General features: G+C 43.3%; 1 long non-coding RNA gene across 1 annotated transcript; it reads right to left on the reverse strand.

Annotated features, from left to right (window-relative positions):
- Positions 1-8,437: 8,437 nt before the first annotated feature.
- Positions 8,438-10,313, reverse strand: LOC121043246 (uncharacterized). Its single transcript, XR_005796758.1, has 2 exons — positions 10,219-10,313; positions 8,438-9,206 (listed from the first exon to the last, which is right to left on the reverse strand). It is a non-coding gene; the product is annotated as an uncharacterized LOC121043246 (long non-coding RNA).

A 10,313-nucleotide genomic window follows, 5' to 3' on the forward strand; every position in this document is an offset into this window, starting at 1 on the left:
TCCTCCAGTCCAAGAGTTTAACCAACCATCAACGGAAAGGGAGGGATTGCGTAAAACATCACTTTGAGTATTCGGGTCAGTTAGAAATCCCGAAGTATTTGTGTGGTCGTCTGGAGCGCACACACAGCACTTTGTTTTTGTGAGAGTGTAAGTTCCACGTTGTGCAGCAGTTAGAACATCTAATGCCATTCTGTTTTGTAGAACCGTTTCATGCATTTGAGTTATTTTAGTATTTAATGCTATGATGTTAGCTGGAGAGTCATTTAAGGCCTTCACCGTGTGACAGACGGTGTATTGCCATCCTATAGACTCTGTTTTGTTCAGTAAGCAATCAGATCATTAATAAGAGGTATTGTTTTTAGAAACAAGAAAAGTGGAGGTTAATGGTTAGAGCGAACTGCAAACCCAGGGCCTCCCTGTGCTGCCAGTGAGGTTTTTAGATATCTGGCTTGGAGCCTCCTGGGATCAGAGTGGGAACAGGCAGCAGGAATCAGATGGGTCTTTCTGGTTTGTAACTCAAGTGCCTGTGGCGGTCCTTTCGAATGGCCCATTGTAAGAAGGAATTGTTAGTACAAATCGGGAGAGGAGAATGAAAAGGAAAGACACAACATCATGAGAGAAGTTTGAGGTCTTCCACAGGCTCGAAAGAACAAGAAGGTACATTGGTTTGCTCATTGACTTCCCGGGAAGGGGGCACAGGCTTTACTTAGATACGGGAGCCCATGAAGAGTGCCCCTCTAACTTACTGCAGTGGGAGGACATACTATGACCCAGTAAGGGCCTTCTCATTTTGGAGTTAAGTCCCCTGCTGTATTAGACTTTTAATCCTTTACATAAACCAGGGATGGGTTTCCAGTAACTGTCAGATCAGGTTTAGGGAGGACATGGTTTGCCTATTTAGAGATTTATGAATTAACCCAGCCTCAAGTGAATAATAAAGCACTGTGGTCTTTATCTATTGATAGGTCGACAGTGAGAAAAGTCTTTGCATACGGTTGTTCCAGGAGTCTATCCCACTTTCCAGTTGTTTAAATAATCCTATGCCCACGGGGTCTTATTATTACCCCCACGGAATAACAAGCACAGAAGATTTTCTATACATGAAATATTGTGACAATTTTTCTGAAGTTTACATCAGGCTGTCTAGTTTAGGCCCACAGCAAACATTTAAAGACAATCAGAGCTGGAATTTAACATCCATAAAGATGTTATTGAAACAGCGTTTCTCTCTAAAAACCTCATTTCCAGAGACAGCCAAATCAAGCCTAATTTGTTTGCAAAACAAGTCCAGTTTTAACAAACTTGGCCTAATGATTTGCATAACCTCAGCAGGAATTGTCATTGATCATAGGGATCTTTTCAAGTTTGCTTTGCTGGAAACTTTCATAAGGAATCTCCAGGTTGAACTTTTAGTAGCCTCTCCAGGCCGGAAGCCAAGCCAAGTACTTCCATCGACAGTCCTGCAATACCCGTAGACTTGGGCGAATTGCTCTCCATGAGGTCCCCAATGTATCCTGAAGTCCCTGCACCTGCCAGGAAGGGACATTTTTTACCCACCTTGTGAGGTTGCTGGGAACTCTGGAAGCGGGTATCAGGCCAACATTTCCAAGGGGCTTTATGGCTCCATGTTTCACAAAGTCAACCTTAGATCCTTAGAGCTGTATGGTCATATCTGAGTCTATGCAGGACTCTCATATATGACATTCCAGTCAAAGCCTTGGTAAAATGACCAGTATTTCCAATGGTGTCCTGTTACAAGGAGAATAGATTCTTATTGAACGTACACAAACAATTGTAATTGCCATGAAAGAAAGAATACTCTGAGAGTTTTTGAGTTTCAGAGGGTTTAGGCAGAGAGAAAAGTTCAACGCTTCAGTTTACAAGTGAATATTTGATGACATTTTTTAGATATCTTAAGAGAAAGTTTAAAGAAAGTTTTTTTTTATGTTTTTAAATGTTTTATTTATTTTTGACAGAGAGAGAGATAAGCATGAGCGGGGGAGGGGCAGAGAGAGAGAGGGAGACACAGAATCGGAAACAGGCTCCAGGCTCGGAGCTGTCAGCACAGAGCCTGACGTGGGGCTCCAACTCACAGACCACGGGATCATGACCTGAACCGAAGTCGGATGCTCAATCAACTGAGCCACCCAGGCTCCCCAAGAGAAAGTTTCCTTAATCTGGAAGAGAAACATTAGAGAACCAGCAATATTTCAAACAAGGGTCAAAAAACTATAATCTTCTTCAGTTCATTTAGTCTCATGTTCCTAATTCTTGTTTAATTTGAATGCAGCTTTTTAGTTCTGCCCATTTTAGTGTTAATCTTCAAGATGCCAAATACCTGTATTTGTCCTAAAAAAAAAAAAAAAGGCCTTTTCGTGAATCTCCTTGAAGATGAAATAGGTTTTGTGAGAGAATAAGAACAATTATAAATGACAAAATCTCAGAAATGGACATTGTTAAAGATCTGATAAGAGTTCATTATGATGCAATTGACAAGGGAATTCAGTTATTTCTGTGACACATAACACTTCAATAATCAGAATATCAAGTGAGGGCCTTATACCAAAACCTTAAAACTTTAGGAATTGCATATATATTTGGGCAGTTACAGCAATACAACCTAAGGTTTACCATTGTACAATGGTGCTTTTCCCAGTAACTCAGCACCCCAAATAAAATGCCCAATTGGTCGAAAAAATTTCATTTACAATTTAAACCTTGGAAGTTTGTTAAAACCTTAGAAAGTTGTAAAGCACATCCTAGATAGGGTTACAGATCATTAAAATCTTAATTTATTTACCCAACATGGCAATAAGAGATCATAAAGGCAAATATGTGTCATTATATGTTGTTAGCGAAACCAAGCTACTTAAACATTGAGAAGTTTTAACTTTAACTAATCAAAGACCTGATAAAAAGGAAACCTAAAATTAAAAAAAAAAAAAAAAAAAAAGGAGGAAACCTAAAGCTTTGGTTTTCCTGGCAGACAACAGACAAAAAAAAAAACAAACAAACACCTTTGTTTACATTGTCTTATCAAGAGCAGATCAACAGTCCAAGAAAACTTTGTCTTTTGAACAGAGAGACTAGCAGAATTTCAACCTTAGGCCAGTGTACTTTTAAAATTCCATTCCTCTCAACCTTAGACCATCCTGAGCACACATAGAATTCCTTTCCAAAGATTTCCCTTCATGAACCTTCTACAACTTTCCTTTGCCTTCAAATTTTGTCCCAAGCCATTTCTCTCCAAACAACCAGTCTCATTTAGGACAAAATTATTTTCTTTAACCTTCAACCAAAAAAAAAAAAAAAATGTATTTCCATTCATTTTATCTTTCTTACACATCTCCTACTTTCTTACATACAGGGTTGCTTTTCTTATTTCCATCCGTCTTAAGTATACTTAGCAAAATTTTAACTTAGAAACCTTAGTCCCCAAGGAAAACTTAGGAACCAATCATAAACTGTTACACCAGAATTCGTTAGATAGCAAATTCATGAATCAATTAAGCACAAAGCATGTTTTTTCAATAGACCCAAATAGTCTTAGTTTCTCTGCAATAAGTCAAAAGCAGATAAACCTTATGCTTAATAATCCATGCTTTAGCCCTCCGTTCGGTTTGGAAAAGACCTAGATGTCCAAAGAATTTGCTCTCATTTGTCATGCAAACTTTAAAGCAAAATTTTAAAGTTTCAGGTTACCAAAGACTTTGAAAGCTATCTTCACAATTACCCATGAAAACTTTGAGAGGGACAAAATGAACCATTATTTTAAGTCATCTTTTTGCCAACAAATTGCAACAGAGATAACATGAGCTTCTTTGACCTTTAGTAAACCTTGGTAGAATAAAAGTTTCGTATTTAATGCTGATAACTCTAAAGATAGGTCTATCTTAATTAAACCAGCAAACTTAAATTAGTTTAAACAAATATGTTCAACTTGGGTCCACTTAAAAGACAACCTGATCCCCATTGTCCGTTTCTGCCTGGGACACTGGTGGGCAAATCTGAAGTGGGCGGTCCAAGGGGTGGTGCTCTGTCAGAGGCACAGATGCCACGGTTTTTGTTCTGCCAAAGTGGAAATAGTCCATGTCAGGCTAGAGAACACAGGGAACTTCCCCGAAACAAATGGAGTTGCGGTGGTGGCTTGGGAATGTTCCTTAAAGTCCCCTTCCTGAGGTAGACTAATCACAGTTGGCTCCAATTATCGTAGTCATTAACCCAGGAGATGAATGAGGGAGAGGTCCTCACATCTAGTAGGGGTAAGAATAGAGAGTCAGTGTTGCCTTTATCGGGATGGCCTGTGTTTCCTCCAGCGACCTGGATTTACTTGGACGTCCAATATGTCTAAAGGGGGTCTACTAACCTGGTTGGTCCTTAGGCACATTCTGCAAGAGGCCCTCAGGTCCAGATCCTCATACCTCTGTCCATTTGCCCTGTTTGCTGAAGGAGAGATCTAACTGCTAGATCCTACTGAGGCCATGCAGGGTTACAGGGAATCAGTCCTTTCCTAAATTTTGCAATCCCAATTGTTCCCAGTGGGTTAAAAAGGCATCCCAAGGGAGAGTCCTTGGGGACTGAGGAGAAGCTCCCATGCTCCTCCTAGAGAGAAAAGTAGAAAGAAAGGAGAAGAAGGTCCATTACTCCTGAAACCACACCCCCCCCCCCAACTCTTGGGTGGCATCCCATGGACAGGATATGTCAGAATTTCCTGGTGTAAAAGTGACCCAAGGCGTCCCTCGAACAAAGCCACTATGACCACCGACCAGCTGACTGAGGGTCCCTGAAGGGATGCTAGGGTCCCCCCGCTTCCCCATTGCATTCTAGACTACAGATGGGTGCCTGGCGTATGGACCAAAATATTGTACCCTGAAGCCCGTGCCCTAAAAGGCAGTGCCTCAAAGAACATGCCCTGATTACCTAGTCTTTGAAGAGCATGCCGTGGGAGCCATGCTTTAGTTTCTTGAAGATCTGCTGTTTTTAACCCATGGAAAACACTAGAAAAGTTTTACAAGGGGGAATTACCCAACTTTGTAATTTAAGTGGTAGTTAGTAGGGGACATTGACCAAAAGCAGTAAAGGCAGAAATCCATCATGATCTCAGCGAATAAAAGCACTAAATAAATAAAGGCAAGAATAAAGAGAGGGCATCAAGTTTCTGGGTCTTATTACCATTCTGGCCAGAGTACTAACTTCCAGCCCAAAGGCAGGCTTCCTCCTCCCTGTAGAATAACCATGGGCTAAAGGGTTGCAGCCTGAGCAATCAACATGAAAGTGTTCCAGAAAGACCATACTCCTCAGAAAGCTGCTACAATGAGTGTAAAGGAGGGAAAAAGCAAGTATACTCGACGAGTTTGCACCGAAGGTCAAAGTCCAAATGAAAAGACTCATTGCCCCACGTTGGGCGCATATGATGAAGTTTTAAGGGGGGTGATGGGGTGGTCTGGAGCTGATGACCCAGAAAGAATTCTGTGTCATCAAGAATTCTTGAGGACATATTTTGTGCAAAAAAGGTGGTTTTATGAAAGACAGGACCCGTGGGCAGGAGGAGCTGCCCTGGGGTTGTGACAGGTGACTCATTATATACCCTCAGGTGGGGAGGGAGTCAGGGATAGAGTAAGTCTCTAAGGTATTTTGGAAGAAAGGTTTCCAGGACCTTGAGGGGCTAGGACAATGCCATTTATTACCGCTTCATAAAACCTCAATCATGAGACATTTCAGATGTATATCAGGGGCCATAAACCTGGAGTATGATTGCCAGCATATATCCTGGGGCAGTAGAGATAAAGGAAGTTGACTTACAGGGTCCTCGAGGTTGGGACAATGTTAAGCCAAGGTTCCCTTTTGCCCCAGCAAAGTGTCATCATGGAGGCAGCTGAGCTCCTAGAGGGAGGTCACCCTGCCTGTTTCAAAGACTTGTCAATGGGCCTTAGGCAGTAAGGGAACTTAGTTTTTATTTGCCTTAGTTTCCCACATCGTGATGGCAAGCACTTAAGCCCCTTTCCTTTGTTCTTGGGCGGCCAAGAGTGTCTGAGGAATATCCCACCGATCCCGGGGGGGGGGGGGGGGGGGCAGCCTGTATTTTTCCCTCAGCTAATCCTACACTCCCTCATCATAATTCACATGGCACTGTTTTCTGGGTTGGCAGGTTTTCTTTTATTTTGCTTTATTACATTTTATTTAAGTAATCTGTATACCCAATGTGGGGCTCCAACTCACGACCCCCACGATCAAGGGTTGCAGGCTTCTCTGACTACAGGCCAGCTGCCCCTTGGCTCAAGATTTTAGTTTCAATTACGTTTCCCAACACGGCTGTTTTGCTGTCGGGCATGAGTGAGTGTTCACAAAGGTCATCGTGGCCCCACTGATGACGGGGCATAAGGCAGGCTGACACCCTGCAAACACCCCTCCCCAGGTGCTGTCCTTGTGACACTCCTCGTGCACTCCCGGCTGCCCAAGAACAAAGGGAGGGAAAAAAACCAGTGGTTGACCAATAGAGATCACAGTCCTGGAGGACCTGAGTCTCCATCAGTTTACAAACGTCTTAGTAAATTCCAAGAAGGCAGTCTTATCAATAGCCTCATCTCCAGAAAACTATATGATGTGGGAGACAAAGGCAGAAGGAAATGGCAGATAGAACTAACTCTCCTTAAAATCTGCAGCCCTTTGACAGATACTTAAGGCCAGCTGAGTGAAACATTTCTCCAGGAACTCCCTATGTCTTAATGCTAATGCTTTGCTAGAGGGAAGAACAACCTTAGCTTACCCATAGCTAGGCCTCCAGTACCTTCCGCCTCCTCTATAGCACAGGAGAGTCCTTCTACCTCCCCCAACCCCTTAGTATGTAACCTGTCTCTCCTCACAGCCTCACTGCAGCTTTCTGCCCCCAGGTCCCCGCGGTTTAATAAAATCACCTTTTTGCAACAAAGACGTCTCGAGAATTCTTTCTTGGCCGTCAGCTCCGGACCCCCACCACCACTCCAAAACCCCACTAACACCAGTAAGGCACTGACTTCAGCTCCTGGTGATGTGGAAAATGTCGCGAAAGAGGACTCCCAAGATACTGGAGGCCTGGCTATTGTCAATTAAGGTTGTTTTCCCTCCAGTAAAGCATTAGCATTAAGACAGCAGGGAGTTCCTGGAGGACATTACACTCTGTATTCGCCTCAAGTATTTATTTGTCAGTGGGCTGCGGGTTATAAAGAAATTTAATGTAGGGGCACCTGGGTGGCTCCGTTGGTTAAGCATCAACTCAGGTCAGAATCTCCCCGGTTTGTGGGTCCAAACCCCGCGTCGGGCTCTGTGCTGACAGCTCAGAGCCTGGAGCCTGCTGCCGATTCTGTTTGTCTTTGTCTCTCTGTGTCCCTCCCCCACTCGAGCTCTGTCTCTCTCTCTCAAAAATAAACGTTAAAAAAATTTTTTTATAGAAATTTTGTTATTTACATTTCCTTCTTGCCTGTGTTCCTCATGTCACTATGAAGGAGAGGGTGGTGTTGGGGCTCCAGGAAACTGAGTCTCTAGGTTGCTGGAGATGAGGCTATTGACAAGACTGCCTTCTTCTTGTAACTTACTGGAGACTCAGGTCCCGCAGGACTGTGATCTCTATCAGTTAACCATTGGTTTTTTCCTTTCCTTTGTTCTTGGGCAGCTGGAGGTGCACAAGGAATGTCACACGGACCCCACCTGGGGGGAGGGTTGCTAGGTGGCAGCTTGCCTTATGCTCCCTCATCATTTGCACACCTAATTCCTGCTCCGGAGCCCCCTCGTCCTGGCTGAGCCTGGAGGCCCCTTTCTGGGACAAGCTGGTCCCTTCCGCCCCCGGTCCCCTTCCTTTCCCCACCTGACCACTGATCTTGGCTCACTGAGTGCTGTCTGGCTGTCGGTGGGGAGGAAGGGTGGGGGGCTTCACCAGTCCCCCCAACCCCTACCTGGTGTGATTTGATGTGGAGTCCAGAGCTAACGGTCAAGAAAAAATTCTTGAGATGCTTATTGGTGCAAAAAAAAGGTGGTTTTATTATAGCACAAGGACAGGAGCCCAGGACAGAAAGAGCTGCAGGGATTGTGAGGAGCGATTGGTTATATACTTTTAAAGGGGGGGAGGGAGGTGGAGACAAAGGAAGTTTCTGAAAGGATTTTAAAGAAGACACAGGATCCTGGAGGCCTGGCTTTCATCAGGCTGAGCTTGTTTTTTCCTCTAGGGGAGCATGAACAGTAAGACAGTTGGGGAGTCCCTGGAGGAATGTCTTCCTCTGCCCCCCTCAAGTATCTGTCAGTGGGCTGCAGGTTCTAAAGCAGGTTAATTTTATCTACATTTCTTTTGCCTTTGTTCCCCACATCATTCCTCCCCTGAACAATTTTGACCCTTAAATCTTTAAGATTCCTGAGGGTGGAAGGTCTCTAAAACAGGGTGCTGTCGAAAAAACCACCAGACGCCGAATAGAAGCGAGGCAAGATTTTATTCACGGCCGGGCCAAACCTGATCTCCTGATCTTAAGGAGAAAAGTGCAGAGAATGGCCCCCAACAAAGGCAGCCGTGAGCTTATATGGATTTTAGCAAGTCAGAATACGTCATTATTTGGTTAACCAATTACAATTTACAGCATTTCATGGTAGCCAATTATATTGTGACACACAGACGTCAGTTTTGGCGGGAACCTATCAATTTAAAAGTCTTTGTCCTAAGAGGGCTTAAAATGACCAATCATAGTTGGACACCTGAGATGCCGTAGGTGAGTAGGTGACGTTTTACATGTTGGTCTTGCCTAGGCCAGATCTTGGTAGAGGGGGAGGGGAAGCGTTTTCCATCCTAAGTTATCTATACAGCAAGCTGGCAAGGTCACAGAAGTGAGATAGGGCGGTTAGTAATTTCCGATCACCCTAATAGGGAACTACATAAGCCTTTTATCTCGACTATTCATGAAAGGTGAGTTTAAGCCAAACTTATATACAATAAGCTTTCTGATATCTTATAAGTTGACCTATTACAGTCTCATCTTCTGTAGCTTCTTCCTATTGAATAGGGGTGTAGAGATGTCCCTACCTATGGGTCAACACTGGTCAGTTGGAAAATATGTGTCCTATCTCTATCTCTAAGAGTTACCAAAGGCAGAGGCAGCCATTCCAAGGTGGACAACATATGTGAACCTCCCTTGCGTAGAAAGGATCATCTGTCGGCTGGAAGTTATGGCAGGGAAGGAGTCTTGACCCTAGGCAGAGAGATGCCAGAAACGACAACAAAATATTATTATTTCAATATCATAATATTTTTATGAGAAAAAGAAGCCCAATAAAAAAGGCCTTTGATAGTTGACAAAAACCTTCCTCCAGTACAGGGTTTTAGCCAATCACTGAAGGAAAGAGAGAGATCATTTAAAGTGCAGATTTGAGGGGCGCCTGGGTGGCGCAGTCGGTTAAGCGTCCGACTTCAGCCAGGTCACGATCTCGCGGTCCGTGGGTTCGAGCCCCGCGTCGGGCTCTGGGCTGATGGCTCGGAGCCTGGAGCCTGTTTCCGATTCTGTGTCTCCCTCTCTCTCTGCCCCTCCCCCGTTCATGCTCTGTCTGTCTCTGTCCCAAAAATAAATAAACGTTAAAAAAAAATTTTTTTTAAATAAATAAATAAAGTGCAGATTTGAGTATTTATATCTTTTAGCAATCCTGTCATGTTTTTGTGATATCAGGAATGTATACACAGCGTTCTGTTTTTGTGCTAGCAAGTACATGTTCCACCTTGTTAAAATATCTAATGCCATTTTGAGAGTCATTTAAGGCCTTAATTGTGTGGCAGGTGGTATTAGCCATGATATACTCGGTTTTGTTTTGTAAGCAATCGGGTAATGAATAAGAGGCACCTTTATGGAAACGAAAGAAAAATACAAGTTCATAGTTGGAGCAAATTACAAACACAGTGTCTTGAGTTTTGAGCGCTTAAAATCTAATATCTACGAAGATGGGTTATTGGAACACATTTTCTCTCTATAATCACCTTCATTTTTAAACAGAGATAACCAAATCAAGACTAATTTGTTTGTAAAACAAGTCCAGTTTTAACAGACTTGGCTTAATTATTTGCATACACTCAGCAAGAATCACGATTGACCACACAGATCTTTTAAAATCTGCTTTGCTGGAACTTTCTATGAGAAATCTAGATAGAACTTTTAGTAGTCTCTCTATTCAGAAGCCACGCCAAATATTTGCCATCAGACATGCCTGAAGTACCTGTAGATTTGGGGAAATTCCTCTTCATGAGGTCCCCAAACATCTTGAGGTTCTTGCACCTGCCAGGAAGGGACATTTTTTACCCACCTTGTGAG

This window comes from Herpailurus yagouaroundi, unplaced genomic scaffold, assembly GCF_014898765.1.
Source record: "Herpailurus yagouaroundi ecotype Mexico unplaced genomic scaffold, PumYag 186, whole genome shotgun sequence".
NCBI lineage: Eukaryota > Metazoa > Chordata > Mammalia > Carnivora > Felidae > Herpailurus > Herpailurus yagouaroundi.